Below are 12,777 nucleotides of genomic sequence, written 5' to 3'. Positions count from 1 at the left end.
AATAGCACCCAGTTCTCAAAGACTCTGCCAAAAAGACTCAGAAAGGCTGGCAGAGTGGCTCAAGTGGTAGAGCGCCTGCCTAGCAAGTGTGAGGCCCTGTGTTCAAACCCCAGTACCAACAACTACAAAAAAAGACTCAGGAGCCAACTTAAAGAGGCTCCCACTGGCCAAAAACAGGACAATTTGAGCATTGATGGCAAATTAGAAGAGAAGGAAAGACACCAAATACGTGCAAATCCCTGAGCTCACTGTGGCACGTGCATCAGTTCCCCGGGCTGTTGTAAGAAATGACTGCACATTGTGCTTACATGGCACAATGAATGAAGCTACACGTGTGAGAGGTGGTGGCAGGAGGTGGTGGCAGGACTGTGTTCTTCTAAAGGTTCTTGGGGAGCATCCGACCTTGGCTCTTTCACTCTCTGGAAATCCTTGGCATCTCTGGATTGGTGGCTCCATCATCACGTAGCCAACTTCCCAGAGTGTGTGTGTCTGTGCGCCTGTGTGTGTGTGTCCCTTCCTCATCTTGTAAGGACACCAGCCATTGGATTTAGGGCCCACCCTCTTCCACTATGACCTGATCTTAACTCATAACATCTCATAACAAAGACTCTATTTACCAAAAAGTTCTTATTTGTGTTAATTGCTTCTACATCCTATAACCTGAGATAACAAATTTAACAAAAAAAAAAGGTTTGTTTTGCTTCAGTGTTGTGAAGGTTTCGATCCTTGATCCATTAACCTCATTACTTTGGGAACCCATGGCAGAGCAAAACCACTCACCTCATCGCCAGGAAGCAAATCAGAAGTGCAGGAACTGAGCCGCACCCCATAATCCCCTTCAGCCCTTAATTACCTAAGGACCTGCAGCTTAGTCCCGCTAAGCTGTCACTTCCCAATAGCACCACCTTGTGGACCAACCCTTCAACTCCTGGGCCTTTGGGGACATTCAAGATCCAACTACAGGGCTGGTGGAGTGGCTCAAGTGGTAGAGCACCTGCCTATCAAGTGTGAGGTCCTGAGTTCAAGTTCCAGTACTGCCAAAAAACATCCAACTATACAACATCCTTAAATTCCTTGTGGACATGACTTTTTGGGGGAACAGCTTTTAACCCAACAACACACAACAAAACAAAAACCAAATTTATGGGTCACCTTTTAGTTAACTAGTAAAAAAAGACTGACACATTCATACCATAATATTTGTATGAACTATAAGCAAATAGTTGATAAGGATATATTTCTGTTTATAGATGGGTCCAACTAACAAATAAGATAGAAATGTTAGAATTAGAATGTCTTTTTTTTTTTTTTTTTGCCAAGGGCAGATGGCTCACCTCTGTAATCCTAGCCACTTGGGAGACTGAGTTGAGAAGGATGGAGGTTTGAGGCCAGCTCAAACAAAAAGTTAGTGTGATCTTCCCACCTCAATGGGCAGGGTGGTAGGTGCCCCTCATTGCAGTGATGGAGGGAAGCTTAACATAGGAGGATGACAGTCCAGGCTGGACAGGAGAAAAAGTGAGACCCTATTTCCAAAATAATCAGAAAAAAGTGCTAATGGTGTGACTCAAAGTATTAGAGCACCTGCCTAGCAAAGGCAACGCCCTGAGTTCAAACCCCAGTAGTGATGAAAAAGGGACAAAATATCATGAGCTTTGCAGCCCTAATGAATTAATGAACCTAAAAATGATCATCTGTGAATGCTCACGTCACAGAAAGATAATCACAAAAATTCACACTAGACTTGTGACTCCTGATGAAATACAACTGGAAAAGAAAAAAGGTTGAATCTATCAAGATTCTACATGAAATCTCCAGAGGAACGTATAAAATGATTATGATGAGGAAGTCAGCAAAAATCAACAGTATGACATCTCAAATAGTGACACTTTAAAAAAAATAGAGAAAGTGGCTGTGGGGGCACATGCCGGTAGTCCCAGCCACTTGGGAGACTGAGGCAGAAGGATTGCTTGAGCCCAAGAGTTCAAGTTCAACCTGGGCAACATAGTAAAACCCCATCACAAAAATGAAATAAGGCAGGTGCTGGTGGCTCATGCTTGTAATTCCTGCTACTCAGGAGGCAGAGATCAGGAGGATCTGGGTTCAAAGCCAGCCCCAGGCAAATAGTATGGGAGACCCTATCTCGAAAATATTGATCACAAGAAAAAAAGGACTGATGGAGTGGTTCACATGGCAGATCAGAGAATTACTTTTTTTTTTGTTTTTGGTGGGACTAGGGTTTGAACTCAGGGCTTCACGCTTGCAAAGCAGTTTCTCTGCCACTTGAACCAGGCCTCCAGTCCATTTTGTTCTGGTTATTTTGGAAATGGGATCTCACTAACTATTTGCCTGGGCTAGCCTTGAACTGGGATCCTCCTGATCTCAGCCTTCCAAGTAGCTAGAATTACAGGCGTGAACCACCGGTGCTTGGTTTAAGTCTTTATTTTAGACATTCATACTGAAGTAATTATGAACAAAATAAAATATTGAAGAACATTGGCTTTAAAGTACTTCAGTGTGTATCCCTTCTTGGCTTTTTGGCAAAAATCGAGTGTAAAGAGCTAGCACCAGTGGCTCACACCTGTGATCCTCGCTACTTGGGAGGCAGAAATCTGGAGGATCACAGTTTAAGGCCAGTTGAGGCAAATAGTTCTTGGATCCCATCTCCAAAATAACCAGAGGAAAATGGACTGGAAATGTGGCTCAAGTGGTAGAACATCTGCTTTGCAAGCACAAAGCATTGAGTTCAAATCCCAGTCCCATCAAAAATAAATTAATTAAATAAAAAGAGTGAAAATAAGTGATTTGTTGTGCCTGTAATCCCGGCACTCAGGAACCAAGAGCAGGAAGAGGGTGAGTTTAAAGCCAGCCTGGGTTCCACAGTGGGACCCTGTCTCAACCCCATCCAACTCCAAATAAAAATAAAAATAAAACCAAAATACAATGAATAAAAGGCTCCTTTTAGGCTACAAAACATTTTCCTCAACCCCAAAGTTCAAGAACTTGTCACCAACATCAATTAATCAACATTAAAAGTATTCATGACACAGCAGATGGACAAAAATTTTTTCAAGTATTTTTTGAGTGAATGATCACTCTAAGAATGTCAGAATCAAATGCATGACACCCCAAAGACATGATTTATCTGGGCAAACTCAGATTACTGTCTCTGATAATTTATGAAATAAATGACAAAGTATATTTAGGAAATTACCTACAGATTAACAAAAACAGCTCAGAATAATGCAAATTACAATGGCTTTTGGGGTCTGGGGATGTAGCTCAGAGCTACAGTGCTTGCCTGGTATGTGCAAGGCCCTAGATTCCATCCCCAGCACCACAAAAGTAAAAGAAATACAAATTACAATTACTTTTTAGGAGTTGACACAATAGTTCTTTATAGTCTTATTTTTTAAAAAAATTTTATTTTTATTTATTTATTACTTTGGGGGGACGGTATTGGGGTTTGAACTCAGAATTTTACACTTGCTAGGCAGGTGCTCTACCACTTGAGCCACTCCACCAGCCCTGTTTTGTGATAGGTTTTTTCGAGATAGGGTCTTGTGAACAACTTGCCCAGGGCTGGCTTTAAACGTTGATCCTCCTGATCTCTGCCTCCTGAGTACTTAGGATTACAGATGTGAGCCACCATGCCCAGCTATTTTGGATATTTTTAAGAGAGTGTCACCCCAGTCAGAATGGGTGTCATCAACAAAACACACAAATGCTGGCAAGGATGCAGGGGGAAAAGGAACCCTTATACACTGTGGGTGGGAATGTAAACTAGTGCAACCACTACAGAAATCAGTATGGAGGTTCCTCGAAGAACTGAAAATAGAACTGCTATGAGATCCAGCTATACCACTTGTGGGTATGTTCATGAAATAATCAGAAGAAGCATATAGCTGGGCACTGTGGCTCAAGTCTGTAATCCCAGCTACTCAGGAGGCAGAGATCAGGAGGACTAAGGTTTAAAGCCAGCCTGGACATACAGTTCCCAAGATCTTATCTTGAAAACATACAACACAAAGAAAGGGTTGGTGGTCAGGCGTCAGTGGCTCACAGTAATCCCAGCTACTCTAGAGGCAGAGATCAGGAGGATCTCGGTTTGAAGCCAGTGCAGGTAAATACTTCATGAGACCCTATCTCAAAACAATCCATCACAAAAAAAGGGCTGGTGAAGTGGCTTGAGGTGAAGGCCTTGCTTTAAGCCCCAGTACCACAAAAAAAAAAAAAAGAAGAAGAAGAAGAAGAAATTTGGTGGAGTGACTCAAGTAGCTGAGCGCCTACCTAGCAAATTTGAGGCCCTGAGTTCAAAGCACAGTACCACCAAAAAAAAATACCCAATTTATGGAATCAGCCTAGGTACCCATCAACAGATGACTAGATAAAGAAAATATTTTAAAAATGTATACACACACACATATGCAATTGGTTATTATTCAGCCATAAGGAACAAAATCATGTTGTTTGCAAGAAAATTAATGGAACCAGAGATCATTATGTAAAGAAAAATGAATTAGATTCAGATAAATATTATTTTTTTCTCTCATGTGTAGAATATAGATTTGAAAAAAATGACACGGAAGTAGAAGGAAGACTATTTGGGAAGAGGAAAGGGATTGAGGGGAAGGGCGACAAGAGATTTGGGGGGGGGTGAATAAGATCCAAACACATGATATGCACTCTGGAAATATCACAATAAGGCCAGGTGTGGTGGATCATCTCTATAATCACAGCTACATGGGAGGAATAGATAGGAGGATTGTGATCTGAGGCCACACCTGGGAAAAACTTAAGACTCTACCTGAAAAATAACTAATGCAAAAAAGAGCTTGGAGTGTGGTTCACCTAACAGGTACAAGGTCCTGAATTCAAACCCCAGTACCAACAAAAAAAACCACAAGAAAATGTTCCAATGAAATCTATTTTGTACAATTAATATTATGTATTAGTCAAAAAGGAAGAAATATTAAATTGTGGAAAGATATGTATGTGAGTAGCAAATGCATGTGGATATGGCAGGACCTGATCATGGTGTGTTAGCACTCTCCTTTAGGGGTCTTCTTTAGAATACCTAGTGGGGCCTACATTTCCCAGCCTGCACTGGGGTTTAGTGTGGTCATGTGACTGAGTTCTGGCCAATGGGCTGTAAGAGAAAATATGGCTGCTCCCCAGACTCATCCTGAAGAGACACTTAGCATGGTTTCTTTGTCCCTTTTGCTTCCTTTTTCCATTCAGTGCTTGGAACACAGATTATGAACTAAATTCCATGTTGACCCATGAGGAAGGAGCTGGGCCCTGAGGCTTCATGGAGAGGAACCATGTGTCTGTCAACTTGAATTTTTTACCTGTGGATTCTAACACAGGAAAGAAATAGACTTTGATCTTTGTCATTTGCAGGAGGTGAATCTTCATGACACAGCGGATATCTTTCGGTTTTGCCTGCTCAACCACAACTTCCCATCCTTGGCAAGGACTTCCTCTGTCCCATTCCTTGTGGTTGCATGAGTCACCGAGTCCCTGTCTTCCCCAATGGGTGGTAATATGACCAGACCAGACAACCAAGGCTCTCCCTCTCCCTCCCCAGGAATGGAAACCTGGCATATGGGCCTGAGTTCTCCTGATACCAGTATCGCCAAAATAACATCCTTCAGGGCCCCAGAGTGGCCCCCAGAGTCACTCTTTCTCTCTCTCTTTCTGTCATTCTTTCTTTCTGTTCTCCCTTCCTTTTTTTCTCTTTCCTCCCTCCCTTTCATCCTTTCTCCATTTTTTCTTTTTCTTTCCTTCCCTCCTTTTTTCTTTCCTTTTTTTTTTTTTTTTTGGTGGTACTTTTTTCTTTTGGGGGCGTTGGACTCAGGACCTCACACTTGTAAGGCAGGTGCTCAGACCTCTTGAGCCACTCCCCCTGCCCCAGATTCTGAGTCTTGGTTACTCAGCTTTTTCTTTGGTTCTTCTTTTGGTTCTGTGAGGCATATAGTATTCTTTCCATTAATCCATCTCTCTCTCCATCTCTGTCTCTCCCTCTCTCTCTCTCTCTCTCTCTCTCATCTTATCTGCAACCTACAGGCCAAGATTGTTCTTCCTAATTCTTATCAGAGAATCTGAACACACACACACACACACACACACACACACACACACACACACACACACAATATAATACATACTTCTGCAGGAGTACAGCTTTGACTTTTGTCTAGACCTAAAAGAAGGTTCTAAGGAAGTTGACATAGTAGGTAAGATGGTCAGTAACATCCCCACGGAGAGAGAGAGACAAACAGAAGCCTGTCATAGAGACCTTTCTGATGGTCTTTCCAAACCAGGGCCTCTCTGCAGCACTGGCGTTATTGTGGTTGAAACTGCCTTGCCCCAATACAGTACCCACTGTAACAACCAGAAGTAAATGAATGAATTGTACCAGGACAGTGGAGAGCAGTTGTATTCCCAGCTACTCAGGAGACTGGGGCAGGAGGATCACTTGAGCCCAGGGGGTTTGAGGTCATCCTAGATATAATCTAGTTTTTCAGAGTCCCATCTAAGGAGGAGGAGTGGGGAGGAGGAGGAACAAGAGAAGGAAGAGCAGAGGAGGAAAGGAGGGAGGAGAAGGAGGAGAAAGAGAAGGGAGAGGAGGAGAGAAGGAGGAGAAGGAGCAGGAGGAGGAAGAGACAAAAGGAAGGAGAAGGAGGGGAAGACTGAATTTTAAATAATCCTATTAAAATTATGAACTGTTACAGTCATGCATTGTTAATGATGGGAATACATTGTGAGAAATACATCCTCCTTAAGCAAGTTTGTCAGGCGAACATCATGGAGTGTACTTGTCCAAGCCCGGGTAGGTATAGCTTCTCACATACCTAGGTTATATGGCATAGCCTATTGTTGCCAGGCTACAAACCTGGACAGTTTCTTACCACAGAGACACTGTAGGCAACTATAATACCATAGTATTTATTACCTACTCATACTCAAACATAGAAAAGATACAGTAAAAATACTAGGCAATAGAATTTTTTTGGCTCCATTATAATTTTATGGGACCACCATCATACATGCAGTTTATCACTGATCAAAATGTCTTTAGGTGGTACAGGACTACAATAGAAAATTTGTATGTTTAGAACAACCTGGGTCTGGGAATCCTTTTTTCTCCTACAGTAAATTGTGAAGTTAACAATTTAGATCTGTAAATCTAAATACAGATCCTATTTACCGATCAATTGATCTAGCTACATATCTGTGCATGTATGTCTGTACGCATTAACCTATCTATCATCTATTTATCTATCTATCATCTATCTATCTAACCAGTACTTGGGTTTGAACTCAGGGCCTTATCTTTGCTAGGCAGATGCTCTACCACTTGAGCCACTCTCCCTAGACCTTTTTGCTTTGGTTAGTTTTGGCCAACCTGGACCACAATCCTCCCGTTTATGCTTCCAGAGTAGCTGGGATGAGAGGCATGCTTCACCACACCCAGCTTTTATTGGTGGAGATGGAGTCTCTTGAACTTTTTTCCTGGGCTGGCCTTGAACCATGATCCTCCCAATCTCCACCTTCGAAATTGCAAGGATAACAGGATAATAGGTTTGAGCCATGGCATTTGGCTAGATCAATTTGTGTGTGTGTGTGTGTGTGTGTGTGTGTGTGTGGTACTGGGGCTTGAATTCAGGACCTATACCTCGAGCCTCTCCACCACCCTTTTTATTTTGTGATAAATTTTTTTTTGAAATAGGGTCCTTCAAACTATTTGCCCGGGCTGGCTTTGAACTGTAATCCTCCAGATCTCTGCTGCCTGAGTAGCTGGGATTACAGGCATGAGCCACAAGTGCCCAGCTAGATCAAATATTATTGATGAACACTTACTGTAATGTGAGAGAAGTGCTGAATTGAGATGTGATTTAAAAATACACGTCAGATTTTCACAGATTTTTTGTATTAAATTCTCTTTTTTAATTGGTGGAACTGGGGGTTTGAACTCAGAGCTTTGGGCTTGCAGAGCAAGCACTCTACTGCTTGAGCCACACCTCCAGTCCAAAGACTTTGTTTAAAAAAAGAATGTAAAAAAAACCAGAATGTAAAATATCTCAATTATTTTTACAACACGCCAAAATGATAATTTAGCTATATTGGATTAAATAAAATACACAATTAAACTTAATTACATTTGTTTCTTCTTACCACCCTTTTTTTCTGACAGGACTGGAGTTTAAACTCAGAGCTTTGCACTTGCAAAGCAGGCATTCTACCACTTGAGCCACACCTCCATTGGAGATGGGAGAGTCTTGTGAACTATTTGCCTGGGGCTGGCCTCGAACCACAATTCTCCTGATCCCATCTTGGATTACACTGTGAACCACAGTGCCCTGAAAAATACAGTTTGTTTGTTTCTTTCGTGGGGTTTGAACTGAGGGCTTTGTGCTTGTAAAGCAGGTGCTCTACTGCTTGAGTCACTCCTCCAGTCCTCTCCTTACTCTTTTTCTTTCTTTTTATTTTATTTTTTTGGCGGTACTGGGGCTTGAATTCAGGCCTCCACTTGCTAGGCAGGCACTCTACCACTTGAGCCACTCCAGCCCCCATCCTTGCCCTTTTCAATGTAGCTACTAGAACATCATGTATGCAGCTTGCATTCTATTTCTGCTGAGTCTTTAGAAAGAGTTACCTCATTGTTCATGAGAGCGCCTAGGACATAGTGACTGGAGGCAAGAAGAAAGGAAATATTATGTTATTTAAATTTCAGTGATTTTAGGGGAACTAAAATAGTGAAACAGAATAAGAATGATGCTATAGCCAGGCACTGGTGCTCACACCCATAATCCCAGCTACTCAGGAGGCAGAGATCAGGAGGATCACAGTTTGAGGTTAGCCCAGGCAAATAGTTCTGAGAGATCCTATCTAAAAAAAAAACACATTACAAAAAAAAAAGCTGGTAGAATAGCTTAAGTGGTAGAGCACCTGGATAGCAAGCATATAGGCCCTGAGTTCAAACCCCATACCACAAAAAAAAAAAAGAAAAGAAAGAAGGAAAGAAAGAAAAGAAAAGAAAATTGAGATTATTAAAAGTGAATACCCCTAAACTGTAGTTCAAGTTTAATCCCCATTTCTTTAATTTGATTATTTTTCACAATTTTAAATTTATTTATTTACTTATTTACTTTTGGAGGTGTGAGGATCATACACAGGGCTTTGCACATACTCAGCAAACACTCTGAACTATACTCCTTGTCTTCACAATATTTTTTCTTTTGAGACAGGGTCTGCTTATGTAGCTCTGGCTGGCCTTAAACTCACTGTGTAGCCCAGGCCTTCCTTGAACTCAAGCTTCTCCTGCCTCAGCCTCCTGAGTGCTGGGATTACAGATGTGTAGCACCCAGCCTAGCACATAAATTTTAAAAAGCAGTAGAGAGACCCAAAGAGAGATTGGGCAGGGGTTTGAGGTCCCTGGAATAAACTCTCTTGCACTATTTCACACACACACACACACACATATATATATATGTACATATAGTCTTTTGGTGGTACTAGGGTTTGAATTCACAGCCTCACAATTGCTAGGCAGGCACTCCCACTGTGTGGGCCACTCTGCCAGCATGACGATTTAACAATGTACATCTATTGTTAGCAATCAGCTGGCTGGGGTCCTTTTGCTCTGCCTGGAGAGAAATCCTGAATAGGTAAGAAGCAGCTCTTTCAGTGCTGGAGTCACGGCCCTTTGGAGTCCCAGGCCTAGGGGCTGGACTGGCAGATTCAGAGGCTCCCAGCTAAAGCCCCAGTGCTAGGTGCCATTGCTCCATGCCTTAGAAACCAGAGACTTACAGGTCTAGGCACTCAGGCTGGAGGCCTCTTGCCCTGGACTTTAACCACCAGCTTCCCTGCCACTTGGCAGCCACTGTACTTCTTGGCTTCCAGCAGCAGTGAAGGCGGCAGCAGGCAGCACCTGTTAGTGTTACAGCTCCTGAGTAGGCCGTAGGTGTTGGGATCTTCAGGTCCTATAGCAACTGGTGTTACAGCTCTTGGCCTGGCGTTTTGGAGCCCTAAGCCCTTGACAATGCCGGTGCTGTTGCTTTCAGGTCTAGGATGTCTGGTGCCTTTGGCCTTTAAGGATTGGAAATTCCCTGGAACTCTTCCAAAGACCTGGGGCCCACGGTTTCCAGCCCGGGCTCTCTGCCTGTTTTTACCTCCTCTCTTCTTCCTCCTTCCTGTCCCTTATTGTCACTGCCACTTCTGCTCCTTGTTGTTTTGTCCTGGCCATTCTCTGGAACTCTCTGGCTGATGTGATGGTTAATCTTGATGAACGTGTCAGATTATGAAACACCTAGGAGATCAGTAAAGCACACCTCCGGGTGTGTCTTGGAGGGCATTGCCAGAGGCAATTAGATCATCAGAGGACTGGTGGAATGGCTCAAGTGGTAGAGGACCTTCCTAGCAAGTGCAAGGCCCTGAGTTCAAGCTGCAGTACCACCAAAAAAAAAAGTGTAGCTCATCGATAGGGCTCTGTCCTTATCAATAGATTAATCTCTTGATGGATATCATAATACGATGGCCTTATCAGGAGATGGTGAAAGGTGGGAGCTGGGCCTAATTGGAGGAAGTAGACCACCTGAGGCATGTCCTTGAGTGCTCTGTCTTGCACTGGCCCCTTCTTCTTCTTTACTCTGCTTCATGGTCACCATGATGTGACCTGCTCTGACCTCCTGTTCTCCCCACCACGATGGACTGAGCCCTCTGAAGACCTCAGTTCAAACCCCAGTACCACCAAAAAAAAAAAAAAAACCTAAAAAAAAGCCTGACTAATGCGATCATCCTCTCATTGTTGCTACTGTCACCTTCGCCACTCCTGCCACTCTGCAGCCTTGTCCAATAACTTCTTTTAATAAAGATAAAAAATAGGCAAGAAAAGACCACTCAAGAGAAGTCTTTTTTTTTTTTTTTGGTACTGGTGTTTGAGCAGCCCAGGATGCATGAAAAGTGACTCAAAGGCTGGTAGCACTCTACTCAAGTGGTACAGTGCCTGCCTAACAAGCCTAGAAAGCGCAAAGCCCTGAGTTCAAACCCCAGTACCTCCAAATAAGTGATAACCCTGTCAATCAAACCTGTCAAAAGACTGCCCAGATTTTCTCCACCCTTTGCTCTTATGAGTTATTATTATTTTTTTTTGTGGTACTGAGACTTGAACTCAGAGCCTTCATCTTAACCACTCCACCAGACCTGTTTTTGAGAAAGGTTTTTTGAGATAAGGTCTTCAGAGCTATTTGCCCGTACTGGTTTCTATCAGTGATCCTCCTGATCTCTGGCTCCTGAGTAGCTAGGATTACAGGCGTGAGCCATTGTACCCAGCCCTTAAGACTTTTCAATTGCCTTTTGAACAAAGATCTATGCCTCCATCTCACCTGGCCAGGATCCACCCCTCTTTCTTTTGCAGTGCCCGTATTTTCCTTTTCTTTGCCTGTACTGTCAATAAAACTCTACTATGGCTTTGCAATCTGTGTCTTGTCCAGTTCTCTGTTTGGGACATGCAAGAGCCTGAGGTCTTCTGGACCAGGGTCTCCTTAGACCACCTATCCCGTGACACTGGTATGTCTCACTCTCCCTGGCTGATCACCCAAAGGAAGTGGCCATGGACACAGACCCTGTGTGAGTTTTGGACCCCAGGCCATGTACCAGGTCTGTCAACTCTCCTGTATGCCAAATAAAGAGACATGGTGACAGAAAAAGTTTTATTACATGGCTGGAGACATGCCATGGGAAGAGGCAGAGGAAGTATCACCTCATCTTCAGCCATCTTCAGGGTACAGACATGAGCTATAGGTTTAAGTAGACAAAGAACTGGGAGCAGGGAGACAGAGGTGTGCACAGTTAAACAGTCCCAGTCACAGGTGTGTTCTGGTTTACCATTAACTCAGTCCAAGGGTTCCCAGAGGGGTTCCAGAGAAGATGTCATCATTGTCAGGAGCGATCTGGTTCCCATGAGATGATTGCTCCTGTTTCAGGGTGCAACCTCATCATTATAGGTAATTGTCTTCATTTGGAGGGCATCTGTCCTGCAAGGCTCTGCTGTTCCTCATGGGAAGTTTCAGTCCCTTGTCATAAAGATGTTATCGATCATTCCTGTCCTTCTTTGATTCCAAGGTGGCTGCAGGAGAGAATGGCTCAGAGCAAAGGACAACAGGTACAAAATGGAGAAAGAGATGCCAAGCTTCTCCTGTAACATTTTAAACCTTTTTTTTTTTTTTTTCAGCATTGGGGTTTGAACTGAGGGTCTACATCTTCAGCCACTCCACCAGCCCTTTCTTGTGACTTTTTTTTTTTTTTAAACATAGGGTCTTGCAAAGTGTTTCCTTGGGCTGACTTCAAACTGGGAACCTCCTGATCTCTGCCTCCTGAGTAGCAGGATTACAGATGTGAGCCACCAGTCCCTGAATTAAGCACCTCTTACAGGTTGAAGCCACAGTTTTGCTGCTCTAATGTGGGTGAGTCACACAACAGTCACCATGACCTGGTGGTGGTGTAGGGGAATTATTGCCTTCTGCTCCATTGGAGCTCCAGTGTTTGCTTCTTACAGCTTTTTTTTGGTTTATACCTGCTCCTCTAGCAGGAACATATATTCTAGTTCCTTCTTGGATGGGACATGGCATGTGGAAGGTAAAACTTTTTTGAAAACTTACTTGTCTGCAAATGTTCTTACTTTGCCTGCCTACTTGATCAATAGTTTGGCTATGAGTACAAAATTTTCTTTAAAAATATTGAAGACACTGTGCTACCAATGTAATTGCTAAAACA

Source organism: Castor canadensis, chromosome 6 (genome assembly GCF_047511655.1).
Source record: "Castor canadensis chromosome 6, mCasCan1.hap1v2, whole genome shotgun sequence".
Classification (NCBI taxonomy): domain Eukaryota; kingdom Metazoa; phylum Chordata; class Mammalia; order Rodentia; family Castoridae; genus Castor; species Castor canadensis.
This window is presented reverse-complemented; position numbering follows the sequence as displayed.